We start from the raw sequence: 15,620 nt of genomic DNA on the forward strand, positions 1-15,620 counted from the left end.
ATCAATTAAACATAAGAATCATTGTATCTCCCCCGTAGAACACTATGAAGGATTTAGCTACTCATGTTCAACACAAAAGTTAAAGAAATATTCAAAAACATTGTTTGAACAAGAATAAAACTAAAAGTAGAAACTCCTAGAATTGGATTGGGCGGATTGGAGGCCTTCCTCGTCTTCAATCTTGCGATGAATACTCGTCCTCTGCTCGTTCTTCTCTTTTTCCTAGGTGAAAAAGTGGTATTTTTGGGGTATGAGGCGTGTAAGTTGTGTTTGGAGGCGTTTCCTAGGCATATATATACCTAGGGTTGACTTTGGGCCCGAAATAAACCGTCGGACGAAGCTGGCGGGTCGCCAGGTTGGGTGTGCGTTGAAGCTGGCGAGTCGCCAGCTGCTTACGACGTTTTTTTCGTGTTTTGCTGGCGGGTCGCCAGGTTCGTTTGCATGCGAACCTGGCGGGTCGCCAGCTATGTCACTGCTCTGCGCAGTCTTGGTAAAACGGCCATAACTTCTTCTACCGAACTCCAATTGAGACGTTTAAGATATCCACGCGAAGCTCTTTCGAAGACGAAGCTCTTCAAAATCTCCAGATAAGCTGTCTCGGACATTGAGCAGCTGCACATCCACATATTTTGTACATTTTTCTACACATTCTTCACAAAATAGTCAAAATACCAACATAATAGAGAAGTAGCTATAACCATGTCTCAAAGTACACAATATATGAGCAAAACCAAGTAAAACTACCCTCTAACGTCCTGTAAAATCCAAGTGAATCAGATACTATTTTTTAATCCACGTTTATAACTTTAATTTGATTGGATTTAAAATTTGGAAAAAGTATTCATATTTTCAGTTGTTTGTTGCATATGTTTGCTAACAAATGATTAAATGAAAAAAAAAATTGTCTCAATTTTAAAGTTTAGGCTAAAAAAAATGCTACCAACATTTTCGGTCTTTTTGCTAACATACATATGTCGTACGAAATTGATTGATAGTAGTCGAGACAACTTGATAGTCATAAAAGAAAAGAATGAAATAAATAAGGAAGATTCACTTTGGAATGAAATCTGCATTAATCATAGATAATATTTTCGAATTAAAAAATTATGTTCCTCTTTCCTATTTTTTCCTTCTATATTTCCTACTTTATCCTTTGTCTCTTATTTTATGGGCGAATATATGAGAGGATATTGGTAGCAAACATAGTCCACTTACAACTTTTTGCAACTAAATAGATGCTTACACGTAGGGATATCAACATAGCCTGCAACCCGTGAGCCGGCCCGAATAGCCCGCCAAATTTACAGGGTTAAGGCTAAAAATTTATAGCCCGATAAAATTACAGCTCGATTAGACCGCACCCGATTAACCCGCAACCCGTTAGGGCCAGACCCGAAAACCCGATGAGCTGGCCCGGAAACCCGATAAAATTTCTATCGTTCTATTTGTTTGACTCTAATTCGACACTTCACTGGTTATTTTATAATATAGATTACTAAAAATATAACTTTCAATTTTATATATTAAATATATAAATTATATATTAAATTTTTATTAACATAGTAATAGATATATAAATTACAAACTTCAAATTCACTAAAATATATGGAGTATTTAAATTTCTAAAATATGCTTTAAAATTTCTTGATGTTTATATTTTATTTTGCATAAATCTCAAATATTAGTATTTGATCATGTTTATGTTTGAGTTTAAGCATATATGTCACGACCGCACTTTACTAAGGAGAGCAAACACGGTTTATCGTGACTAGGGGAGGATTAAAGAAGCGGGGAAGAAAGGGAAATCTCGACAAAACTGGAATGAACGAAATTAAATTAGAATAACTAGCAAAATGTATCAGAGTGCGTAATACAAAAGAACATAAGTTCGTTATTTACATTGCAGCGGAAGAGTCAAGAGAGAATGACACCGTGTATGGAGACACGATGCATCCAAGCATTTATCAAACTGAAACACATTCGCCATCTCTGCTCAACATCGCCCCTTGTCGTCACCGCTTAACTAGCATATTTAGAAATATATGCAGGGCTGAGTACAAAAGTACTCAGTGAACACATTGCCGAAAAATACAAATATATATATTTGAAATTATTGTCAAGCCATTATCACCGTAACACTCAGGGGTTTTATTAAAAAGACCTGAGCTTACTAAAAATTATTTTTCGACTGCAGTCCATTTTCTTTCTGTATTTTGCCATATCTGATCATCTTGTGCCGTAGAGATGGTGTTCTCTCACGGTCACATCAACATTCTTGTGCCGTAGAGATGGTGTTCTCTCACGGTCACATCAACATTCTTGTGCCGTAGAGATGGTGTTCTCTCACGGTCACATCAACATTTTGTGCCGGGAAGGTGGCCACCTTCCTCGGTCACCAGACCTGCCCTCTGGCCATAGGTCTCCTGTGCACACTAGTCCGAGTAGGGACACCACCCTCACTTGGACCCGAATTCGATTCACATATCATCATTCATAACTCACTTGGCATCACGCCAAAACAGATAGGCATCATACACAAAACATTTATGGCAAGACAATATCAAATCACGAACATGTGTTCGAGTTTTCACAAAATATAATTTGTATTTTTTTAGTATAAGAAAGCTCACCTCAGTCGTTTAGTTTCCTTAACTTGAAATTCTCGTTCTGACTCTAACTTGCAAAGATAACCTTTTTGGAAACAACAAAATTATAATATAGTATACTAATCAGACTTCAAGAAATTCTTAAACTTTAATAGGAATGCATGCCTCAATTAATTATCTTTTATGGTGTTTCACTTATCCTTAAGAAATTTCTAAAACTCATATATTAATTGATGTTTCTTCTTCTATTATTTTCGGGCTTTGACTAAATTGATACTCCGTATATTGCTACAAATTTTTACGCAAAACTATAACAATTCGAATCGCAACTAATTATTTTATCTTTCTTAATCATTTTATTCTTCAGTCCAAAATCCCTTAGAAAAAGATTCCATTCGGCCCAACAATTCTTCTTGCTCTTTGATAAATTTAGGTCCAGTAATTAATTATACTAGCCTATTGCCTATTCCATAGGACTAGCCCACAATAGAAATTGACCCAAACTCAAATTTAATTAATGGCCCAGCAACTAATTAGGAAAACAGTGGCCAAATTCTGAGATTAATTCAACACATATACTCTCTCCCACTTATCGTATCCTCTCTCTCAATCACTATTCATCCTCATCCTCCCCAATTGCTAAAACTAGGGAAATCCCTTCCCCATCTCGGAATTTCCGTCGACCAGCCGCCACCGTCGCGCCGCTGCCGCCTCCGGCGGCTTCCCCTTCTCCCTTCTCTCTTTCTCTTCTCTCCCTTCCCTTTTTCTCTCTCGGCCCTACTCCACCGCCGCAGCTGCAGTGAGCGCGGCGGTTCGCCGTCGCGGCCCTCCACCTCTCTCCCTCGGGATCACCGATCACCGCTGCTACGCACCGCCACAGCCCCTTCTTTCTCCCGATCTGCCGCCGCCGCTGCTGTGCATGCACAGGCAGCGGCTTCGCCGCTTCTTCTCCGCGCCTCGCGCTGCCAGAGCAGCTCCCCGAAGCCACCACAGTCGCCGCCTCCTCGCCGAACTCCCGAAAGGTAAGGAATGCCCAATTTTATCATTTCCCCGTTTTGTTTTATTTCTAAAGATTAAATCTTGAATTCAAAGTTTGGTGTTTTTAACTTGTAGATTTGTAAAGGTCTTGAAATCCTTGCATCGGTGACATATCGGGGTTGTGGGGTTGTCCTCGTGTCGATGGGGTGCCTAAGTCCATTCGCCGGAATCCGGCAGATTTATCTCCTCAAGATAAGTTTTCCAATTGGCTTAGTCATTAAAGTGTCTACTTACTTCTGCTACTTCATGAATTTGGTGATTTTGGAGCATTTTTCTTACTGTTATGGATGGCTTAGTGGTGGAAGATGATGTTAAACTTGCTGTGTATTTGTTGATGTTACTTGGGCAGATTCTACTATCAATTTATATATGCATATGCTTGTAAATATATGAAAGAAAGAAAGGTTTGGGGGTTTACCTTTTTAGATGGGAGCAAACTCAGCAAAGTGTTGTTGGATTGGGTACTTTGATCCTACAACTATCTGCAATACTCTCCTCCTCTTACTCCTCTATTCTATGTGAGTGTGAAGAGAATGTTTGATGGTGATGGCTGCTTGAAAGTGCAAAGAGCTGGGTTTATATACTTGTTGCAAGTTCTGTCAAAGAGAAGAAAGGTTTATCTTGGGGAGGTTGGATGAATGTCAGAGATATTTTGTTCATTTTGGTGATCCTATGGCCAATATGAGTTTTGAGATTTGAGGGACTATCTGAGACGTTAATTATTCTTTGTTGAAATCTGCTCAAAGATTTGGTCTGATGTGGAGATAAATCTCCTCTGTTACTCATATTTTTATTGTTATCTTAGTTTGATTGTCCTACAATTTACTACTCCCTCCGTCCCATAAAAGTTGTTACAAAACTTTTGGGCACGGAGATTAAGAATTTATATTAAATAAATAGGAGAGATGCAAAAAGTAGGAAAGATAAGAGAGAGTAAAGTAAATAATGGAATAAAGTAAGAGTGATTAGATGTTTTGTCTTTTCTTAAAAAAAGGAAATGACTCAACTTTGTTGGGACGGACTAAAGAGGAATACGACTCAACTTTTATGGGACGGAGGGAGTACAATAGTTTATTGCATATATATATATCTATTATTTTCTCTAATTACCTTTTTTTTATGCAGGAGAATTAGTTTGGAGAACATTGGCTATTTCCATGATGTAGTTGAACGGCTGGCTGGAACTTGCACGTCTCTCTCTAAATGTAATAGATAGGATTTCTCTAAATGTAATAGATAGGATTTTGATAAATATGTATAATAGTAGCCGGACATTATACATTTTTGTTTGGATCTGATCTCTTAGCAGTACTTGAAATGTTCGTTCGAGAACAAATCAACTATTATTTATTATTCCAAGATCGATTATTATAAACGTAAAAGGGCAGGTCTCGAATACTACAACAATCACTTATTAATTATTCTTAGGCTAATAATAATAATAAGGTTCGAAAATTCGGGATGTTACAATATATCTCAAATTTATCATAATTAAATATTTTACATTTTATAAATATGATTAAATTTCACCATTATTTATTGGATTGATCACATATTAATTTTATCGGTAGCAACCCGATTAGCCCGTTGGGCTAGCCCGAAACCCGAGTTTTTAGGGTTAGGGTTGAACTTTTATAACCCAAAAAAATCACAACCCGATTAGCCCACATCCGATTGACTCGCAACCCGAATAGAGTTGGCCTGAAATCTGGTGGGCTGGCCCGATTGACATACCTACTTACAGGTTCTAAAACTCAAATTTCTAACCTAGTAACCAATATAATTGCAGAATCTCTATATACTCCATTATTATTGCATGTTATAGTTCTTGAATTGTTGATGTAATCAATTATACACTATAAATTATGCATAGATTATGTTAATTTTACTTTATTAAATTTAAGTTATAATTTTTATAGATCAAAGTATAAATATCTAACATAAAATCAAAATTAATAGTTGCTCATCTCTAACTACTAAGAAGTGGAGCATACGCATTAGTTAATCTACAGTATATATAACTCCTTAACAATCTTTATTGTGCAATTAATCTAGAATATATACGCAATTTCTAAATTTGTTTGGGCCCAAATTTATTTCTAGGGTTAGGTTCACACTATATATAACTACTTAAAGCCATCTCCACTCTTTTTTTGGGGGGAAAACTCATTCTTTTTTTGGAGAGAAAACTCCCTCTTTTTTTAGGAGAGAAATCTTTGTTACATAGAAGTTGCTTATTTTTTGGGGGAAAATCTTGTTATGTATAATTGGGTTTGTCTCTATATTCCAAAGTTATGTGATGTCTGTTTGAATGACAGTTTTATCATCTATAAAGTAGTGTTACTCACTATTCACCAATAATTTTAATGCATGAAAGTACTTTTGTCAAATTATAATTATTTTATCTCCTGATAATAACAATCCTACATTATTTTTAAAAAAATATAAAAAATTAAATAAAATGAAAAGGTTGTAATGATATGTGCCAGATAGCTTCCTCTCATTTCCTTCCTGAACCAAAATTTCAATTCAGGTGAGAAGTCTCTTAAAATTCTCACAAAAACTCTAGATTACTACACCATAGAGTGAATATCTTTACTGTTTGGTTAATAATTGAAGCAATAAAATCAGCGTTTTAACTACTGGGTCGATATAATTTATACTCCCCCGTCCCTGATAATTTGTCCCAGTATTTCATTTTGGTCCGTCCCACATAATTTGTTCCACTTCACTTTTACTATTTTTGGCAGTGGATCTCATATTCCACTAACTCATTCTTACTCACATTTTATTATAAAACTAATACTTTAAAATAGGACTCACATCCCACCAACTTTTTCAACTCACTTTTAATTCTTTCTTAAAATCCGTGCCCGGTCAAAATAGGACGAATTATCCGGGACGGAGGGAGTAGTAGATTGTGTCGGAAAGCTAAATATTAGGCTGATAGCTCACCTTTTTTAATATTCATGTTGGTAGTAGAGAATAGAATACTAATCACGCACAATGAATAATCTAGATATATGTTCCGTAAACTATACATTATATTCCAGGATCGTTTTTAATATTTTAACATATGATAGGAAGAAATTTTATTAAAGTGGGTGCCAAAATGGGATAGCCAAAAATTGTGGCTTTATAATAATAATAATAAAGTATTAATAATGTATAATATTTTAAAAATTATTAAAACTTGTTAAAAATAATAATTAGTTCTATTTTTTTAAGAGTTTTCATATCTAAAAATATTGCTCCGTGTAAAATTGTTGAAGTAAAGTCATGGGTTCCAATAATCTAAATATATTTTTATTCATATTTAAATATTTTTAAATAATAATTTCTTGGTTATTATCAATAATTTAAATAAAGTAAAATTAGAATGGAATGGTCATTAAAAAAATGAAAATTATGAATAAGCATTAGAATGGAGTCGCCATGAAACAACAATAACAATCAAACCAATTTATTTGTTCAATTAAATCAGTCATTAACTCTTTAAGTGAGATAGATCGATTTGAAAAAAATGAAGAACAGCGGTTGTCTTCCTCGTCTCAAAAAAAAAAAAAAAAGTAATGTACACTAAAAAGTAATTTTACTCCAATCATTTATTCCAAATTCAAATCCAAAAGAATATTCCATATTTATATACTTTTTATATCTTTTCAATTATACCTACATATTTATTTAAATTACATATGAGTCTCACAATATTTTTATCAATAATTTATGTAAATTAAATAATTATACAAAATTTTCTTATTAATATATTTATGTGTTAATTATAATTTATATTAATTAGATCTATTTTTAGCCTTTTTGCTATTAAAACACAACAAGCACATCAAAATTATGCATTAAGGAACATAATTTACATCATTACATGATGCAATTAAAATTGGCAAAAGTCATGCAACTTCCATATTTATAAAATCGCCAAACTTAATTATTTATTTGTCTCTAACAAAGCAAGAGATAAACTAAAAAAAGAAACATACTCCCCCGTCCCACTTAAGATGACGCGTTTTTCTTTTTAGTTTGTTCCAATTAAGATGACACATTTCCTTTTTTGAAAACTTTCTCTCTCCAATTAATATATGTAACCATTTTCTCTCGTTCCTATTAAAATATTCATCTTTCTTTCTCCCTATTTTAATACTTACACACACCTTTTCTATCTTCAATTAAACACTTAAACCAATAACTTCTAAAATCTCGTGTCAGCCAAGAAATGTGTCACCTTAGCCGGGACAGAGGGAGTAGATGTTGTTGGGTCTCGATGGCGCACACCCGAACTCCCCATTAGTATGATATTGTTCGCTTTGAGCAAAGCCCTCACGGTTTTGCAGCGGTTATGAATCTTCCAAGCGATCAGAGACGTTCTTCACAATAGTCTGCCGAGAGAATGCAAAGATATTAAACGTTCTTCTGGCGTCTGGGGACCATAACCCTAGCTTATATTTATATAAAATATAAGCCCCTTTATTTTCTATTCGGTCCCTCATCAAATAGAAAATCATATACGGTATCTACGCTTATTTCCATAAAAAATACTCTCTCCGTCTCATAGAAATTGGCCGTATTTCCTTTTTCGTCCGTACCATACAAATAGTCGCATATCCATTTATGATAACCTTTTTCTCCTTCTTTTTTACTTTTTTATTTATGGGCCCACCATCCGCTACACAACTTCAACTACTTTTTCTCCTTGTCTCTTACTTTACCAAATTACGCATTAAAACTCGTGCCAACTCTAAAGGGCCAATTTCTATGGGATGGAGGGAGTAATACACTTTTAGCCCAAAACATAATCTTTATTGGGTCACTTTAATTGGGATCTAAAGGATAGTCATACACGTTAAATTGGATCACTTCAGCGGCGGAGCGCGGGGGCTTGCCGGCGCCGGATCCTACTACCTCGCCGTGACCGCCCCACCCCGCCCAGAAAGTTTGAGTCTGGTTTCTGGAAAGAAATCGTGGAAGAAGACATGGCACTTGGCAGGGATATGAATGGAGTTTTAAATTGTAAGCTAGGGAAAAGGCTATAAAACTGACACCTATAAAATGTGAGTGAACTACAAAAATGGTCCCCGGACTATGGGTTTATCTCGCCCATAGTCCCTGGACTTTAAAAATATCGCCAGTAGTCCCTGGACTAAGGGTTTATCTCGAAATTGGTCCTTTTGGCTTTTTTTTGTAAGAAAATACCCTTTGATATTATTTTGGGGTGTTTGGGCAATTTGGTCTTTTTACACTTTTAACATTTTAAATCTGATATTATTTTAGTTATGTACTAACTTTGATATTATTTCAAAATTATCATTCTTCTTCCATTTTGTTATCCTTCACTGAATTTGTTTTTTTTTTCAATATTAGATTGAATTTTATAAAATTAAATTTAATATTTAGATTTTTAAATATCAATAAATTTTTTTAATGGAAAACTATTAATTCATGGACACTATAAATATTGATTAAAACTATTAATTTTTGTTATTTAATATAATATTCAATTGAATTGAAGAAGTACATAAAAATAATATTAATCATGATGAAAAAATAAGAGTTATTCTATTTAGCCTCCGTTCGGTTGTTATAATTGCTTGTGATTAAATATTATGAAGTTGACTAAAAATTTGATCATACTTAAAATTTTATATATAGGAGTATTTTTGTTGAAATTTTCTAGTAAATTTTGATTGTTTTCAAATTAATAAACGAAAATATACTCCCTCTGTCCCACCAAAAATGAAACGTTTTCCTTTTTGGGTTGTCCCATTAAAAATGAAACGTTTCTTAAAATAGAAAGAACTTTATCTCTACTTTTCCTTCTCTCTTACTTTACTCTCTCCTCTTTAACTCACAAAATAACACTACATAAAATCTTGTGCCGAAAAGCAAATATTTCATATTTATTGGGACGAAGGGAGTATTAGTTTTACATTAGATGCATATTTATTTCAGAATAAATTGTGTTATATAATCTATTTATGATTAAAGCTACTCCCTCCGTCCCACGTTACTTGAGTCACTTCGTTTTTGCACTCGCTTTGAAAAAATAATAATAAATAATTAAAATTAGGAGAAAATAAAGTAAAAAAAAATAATATAGTTAAGACTCTTCTCTACATTATTCTCTCTCTTACTTTTTTTTCTCTCCATTTTAACTATTTATTATTATTTTTCCAAAACGAGTGCAAAAAAGAAATGACTCAAGTAACGTGGGACAAAGGGAGTATTAAATATTGATTAAAACTAAGACGTTGTCATACCTTATTGATTACATAGTACTATACACTATCAAATATTGATTAAAACTATTAATTTTTGCTATTTAATAATTTTTATAATTAAAAAAATTTATTGATATTTAAAAATTAAAATTTAAAATTTTGTAAAATTAAATGTAATATTGAAATAGAAAAAAAACAAATTCAGTGAAGGATAACAAAATGGAAGAAGAATGATAATTTTGAAATAATATCAAAGTTAATACATAACTAAAATAATATCAGATTTAAAATGTTAAAAGTGTAAAAAGACCAAATTGTCCAAATCCCTCAAAATAATATCAAAGGATATTTTCGTACCAAAAAAAGCCAAAAGGACCAATTTCAAGATAAATCCTTAGTCCAGGGACTACTGGCGATATTTTTAAAGTCCAGGGACTATGGGCAAGATAAACCCATAGTACAAGGACCATTTTTGTAGTTCACTCATAAAATCATCATCCTTTCTAGAGCCTAGCACGTTTTTCTATGTTTGTAAGCTATTTACTTCTAATAAATTTATAGAAATATGTTTGAACCCGAATATAAAAAAAAGAAGGGTGATCTCAAACAATTAAACAAAGAGTGCAACAAATTGAAAAATTAGTCTAATTTACAAAATGTTGATCAAATTTGACAACTTAATGCTTAGAATTCATATAATAAGTAACACTGAAATCAAGAAATTTGTTAGAGCATCCTCATCCGTGCTCTTAGCTAAAAGCACGGAAGTGAGCCCGGACCCACTTTTACTGCTTGTCCTTAGCTAAGAGCACAACACCCACATTCGTGCTCTTAGCTAAGGACAAGCTCAAGGGTCCCACCATTCTATTATTCAATTTAAATAAAAACTTTTCCACAATATTAAAATGCATTCAAATATCCGAAATACTATTACAAATTACAAAATAATTAAAAATTACATAATTAAAATCCTAAAAATTAAAAATTACACTACTCGTTGGCGAATTTTGCCCAAATGTGATTGATTACATCTTTTTGTAGCTCAGTGTGGGCTCTTGTATCGCTCATTGTGTGTCTTATTTCCATCCTCTCGTTCACCGTCGTATGCACACCTCGACGTGGGGGAGACCTCGCGGTTGAGCTTCCGGCTTCATCCTCGTCGTAAAAGTTACCCGTCATCGGTCCTTCGTCAGTTATAATCATGTTGTGCAAGATAATGCACGTGTACATGATGTCGGTGATATTCTTAACGTACCAAAGTCGAGAAGGGGACTTCACAATGTTGAATCGGCCTTGAAGGACACCAAAAGCTCTTTCGACGTCTTTCCGAGCAGACTCTTGACGCTGCGCAAAAAGAATCCGTCTCGGCTCTTGTGGATTGCTGAACGACTTCACGAAAGTCGACCACCTTGGGTAGATACCATCGGCGAGATAGTAACCCATGTGGTATGCATTTCCGTTGACGGTGAAGTCGATCGCCGGTGCTACACCATTCAAAACATCATCGAAGAGTGGTGAAGAATATAGCACGTTCAAGTCGTTGTTGGATCCGGCAACACCGAAATATGCATGCCAAATCCATAGGCGGTAGTCGGCGACCGCTTCAAGGATAAGCGTTGGGCCGCCACCTTTGTGGCCGCTTAAGTGTTGCCCCCTCCAAGCAGTCGGGCAATTCTTCCACTTCCAATGCATGCAGTCAATGCTGCCTAGCATACCGGGAAAACCGTGGACTGTTTCGTGAAGACGAAACAACCGTTGACAATCGTCGGTGGTGGGTGTCCGAAAGAATTCCTCGCCGAAAGCAGAACGAACGCCGTCGCAAAAACTCTTGAGGCATAGGATTCCAGTTGACTCACCAACATGCGAATACTCGTCGAAGAGGTCAGCCGTTTGCCCAGTAGCAAGTTGTCGGATGGCACAAGTAAACTTTTGCAATGCCGTGAGACTTTGCCGACCGGTTGCGTCTGCACCTTCTTGAAAGTATTCAACGCGGGTGGACAATGTGTTGACAATACGCATAAACAACCGTTTTGACATGCGAAAACGGCGCCGAAAGTAATCTTCTGGATACCGCGGCTGGTCGGAAAAATAGTCGGCAACGAGTCTTTCATGGGCTCCCTCTCGATCACGAGGGATGTAGCGACGTTTTGCTCTAGTTGGTTGAGGAGGAGGGGCGGGGGTATTGGCGGCGACATAGGCTTCATAGGCGGCACGATATTGTTCATATATTCTTGTTCTTCGCGCTCCGCTTCCGCAATGAGATTAGTGAAATCCATTTTTGAATTTTTTAGAGAGAGTTAGGGTGAGAGAGGAAGATGTAGATGATTTAGTATGAAAAAGTATGAATGAGAGATAATTTGATGTGAAAAGTGGATGATGAATGTGTGTATTTATAGATGATTTTGGGATAAAAAAAAATTTCACAAAAATCCAAAAAAAAACGTCTATAAACGGCTCTATTTTTTTGGGAATCCAAAAATATATTTTTTTTATTTTTTGGTATTATTTTGAATTAATTATGAATTTAAAAAAAAAATCGAATTTGCCAACGGCATAGCCGTTGGCCAATAAAAAGACGCCACGTATGGCTGCTCAGCGGCACGGACGTGCTCTTAGCTAAGAGCAGCACTGTGCCGCTGTCACGGATGGACGAGCTCCAGCGGCGGACGGACGAGCTCTGTCCAGCGGCACGGACGGACAAGGCGACGGACGAGCACCGCTGCGGATACTCTTAGTTTGGAACATGTATTTGCTTGTATTTATCAATCTAATGTGTTAAAATATATAATTAAATTTGTCTAAATATGCCCTTTTTAAATTAATGAGATGTTCAATAGTTTAGAGACGGTAAAATTTAATTAAATATTTGCTAATTTCCAGTTAAATCTAGTATTTTTAATATTTAGTCGAGGCTCAATACTATATTTATATAGGGAAATGTTAAGATGACAAAGCTAATTTGGGTGACACTGTACCACCAATTGGCTGTTGCCATTGGATATAAAAATCGGACTGCTCTAAGCCTGCCACATGGCAAGCGAAATTATATAAAAAAAAGAAAAAAAATTGAGAAAGGGTATTTTCGAAACTCACGTTTCAGGGGTTATTCACCATCCTTCAATCACGTTATTTTCATTATTTTCTCTCTCGCAAATCTCTTCAGAGATATATAAAATCCATTCAACCTACAAATCCCAAAGAAACTCACCCCCACTCACCGCAAAAGCCAACAACAATCTTCAATTGCCTCCTACAACCTTCCGGCGAAACCAATTCATTTTTGGTGTAATATGTTTTTTGAATATCAGATTGCTTGGTTATATATTACGCATTGCTTTTCTCTGTACTTATAATTGCAGATCTGTGTTAAAATTGCATTTGTGAAGACGAAGTTCGGGCAGCAGTTCGGCCAACCATTTGGCGTAGCTGAGAAAGAAGGCTGCGAAGTTGCTAACTAAACCATTGTGTAGATGCGCAAAATATCGAGAACTGGGTCACCATGATGCTAGGAATTGCGGCCTGAAAAGGGGAAAAACATAGACATTATTTAGCTAGGAGTAATACTCTGTTGTTTTCCTTGTTTATAACGGTGTTCGGTTCTGATTGTTCTAGTTGCATTTGTTAGAACTGTTTTGGGTTTGTTGAACTGCTTATTGCATTCCCAAATCTGCAAAGTTATTCATCGTATATTGCATTATATTCATGTAGTGTTTCTCCGTTTCGTTTTACAGTAGAACAACTTTGTTATGCTTAAATGTATTTTTGTTTCGGGCGAGCATAGTTTGATTAACAGATTGCTTATTAATAGCGATGACATTGCTTGTCAGTGATAACAAGTTTGCTTATTATGTATTATAAACCATTCCCTAAAGCACTCAATTTCACTGTCGTATGATAATAGGTAGTTTGCTTGTCATGTTGGTTATTTCTTCTTTACCGAGAAAGGTCTGCACTCTATTTCATTTTAGTAATAGCTGCGTTAAAAATGCATCACCCTCTGCTATTAAACATCATAGTATGAAACAAATCAAAAACCATCACGAACGAAGAGTTAGTTAAACCAAAAAATCATCAAACTATCCATCTATATTCAAACAAAACAAATTATCGATTAACTCATGAGGTTCATATCCATCGGAATGACGCTCGGATCCTCTGTGAGGTTCAACAGATTGACTTCTTTGGTCCTCCTCTTCCTCAGGCTCTTTGGGTGCCTTCCTTTTTCTAACCATTGTAAAAGTGAGTACTGCATTGCACGACTAAAACAATTAGACTATTGAATACAGAATCATGAAAAATTTGAAACTAAACAAGAAACAATTATAGGCAACCACCATTATAAAGCAATTGTACATAATAAAACAAGCAATTATGATAAAATAGTGGAACAAAAGCAATAACCAAGCAATAATAATGATAAAATGCAAAGGCATAGTAAAACAAACAGTATCTTCGCGACTATACATGATGCACTTTCAAATGAATAAGAAAGATTGACATCCGCGAGCAAGCACACAAATTGTTCAACATAAGCAATTATCACTCAGTCAAGCAATTCATTTCAGTTTTTGGAATTTGATTCTAAGCAACCAATTTGTATTATGTGGACAATCAACTAATCAAACGCAATGAAGCAAGTCACTACTATTTTTTTACCTAAGTGTAGATAAAGCAATCTATAATGTTTAATAAAGCAATTCACCACAGCCTCGTCAAGAATTAACGCATAAGCTTAATCAAACTTAGTGAAGCAATTCAATACTATTTCTTGCTTAAGTGCAGATAAAGCAATCCATAATGTTTAATCAAGCAATTCACCACAAGCTCATCAAGCAATTAAAGCATAAGCTGAATCAAAAAATTGCATACAGTGAAATACCAAATTGAAAAAATGCATACACATCAATTATCAAATCATTAGAAAGATAACCATTCATAAAATTGCATACACATAAATTAATTTCATAAAATAATTAAAATAAAAAAGGTTTTATTTTAGAACAAGCATAATTAACTTCGGAACAAGCAAGTAGTCAGTCAATAATAAGCAAACACAAAAAAGTAGATGACAACCAAGCAAAGAATAAAACAGAACCAAGCAAATCTCACCGAACTACACATTATTCCGTGTGTAGCACAACAAGCAAGCATTATAGTACAACAAAGCATTTAACAAGGCTTAATAACACGTTGTTAATATGTATGAATCCCATCGGGATCCCGTTACTAAAAAGTGTACTGGATCTTTTTCTAACAAGCAACCAACACAATTAAAACAAGCAATTCTAATGCTCAACAAAACGTAAGCAATCAGTCTGATATGGAATGGAACAAATTGGGGAACAATAGAAACAAGATCCAATCAACATAAACAATAAGCGTATTGAATTTAGCAGGGATGTTGGTGATAATCAGTCCGAAAAAAAGAAAGCAATAGCACGATAATCACTATGCATTAGAACCTAAGTAATCACTAAGAGCAACGAAAATCGAACCAATCGAGCCGTCGCAGGGAGTGGAGGCAAACTTCCCGTTAATAAAAGCTTTCAAGTGCGGAATTGGAGAAATCGCTACTGGAGCAATCACAGGCAGTAACGATGAGCAGCAGAAATCGATGATGGGGAGGTTTGGAGAGAGATAGGTCAATTGGGGAGAGAGAATGAATTCAGTTTTGAAGTAGTGGGAGGGAGTTATTGATGATTGGAAGAGAACATGAATCAGTGCCCTAATTCACTGGGATTTTCCA

At 35.1% G+C, this 15,620-nt stretch overlaps 1 long non-coding RNA gene across 1 annotated transcript; it reads left to right on the forward strand.

The window, feature by feature from the left end:
* The first annotated feature begins 2,690 nt into the window (after nucleotides 1-2,690).
* On the forward strand, nucleotides 2,691-4,407 carry LOC125196381. The gene is made up of 2 exons (XR_007171886.1): nucleotides 2,691-3,628; nucleotides 3,720-4,407. It is a non-coding gene; the product is annotated as an uncharacterized LOC125196381 (long non-coding RNA).
* Nucleotides 4,408-15,620: the final 11,213 nt, after the last annotated feature.

Source organism: Salvia hispanica, chromosome 6 (genome assembly GCF_023119035.1).
Source record: "Salvia hispanica cultivar TCC Black 2014 chromosome 6, UniMelb_Shisp_WGS_1.0, whole genome shotgun sequence".
NCBI classification, from domain to species: Eukaryota; Viridiplantae; Streptophyta; class Magnoliopsida; order Lamiales; family Lamiaceae; genus Salvia; species Salvia hispanica.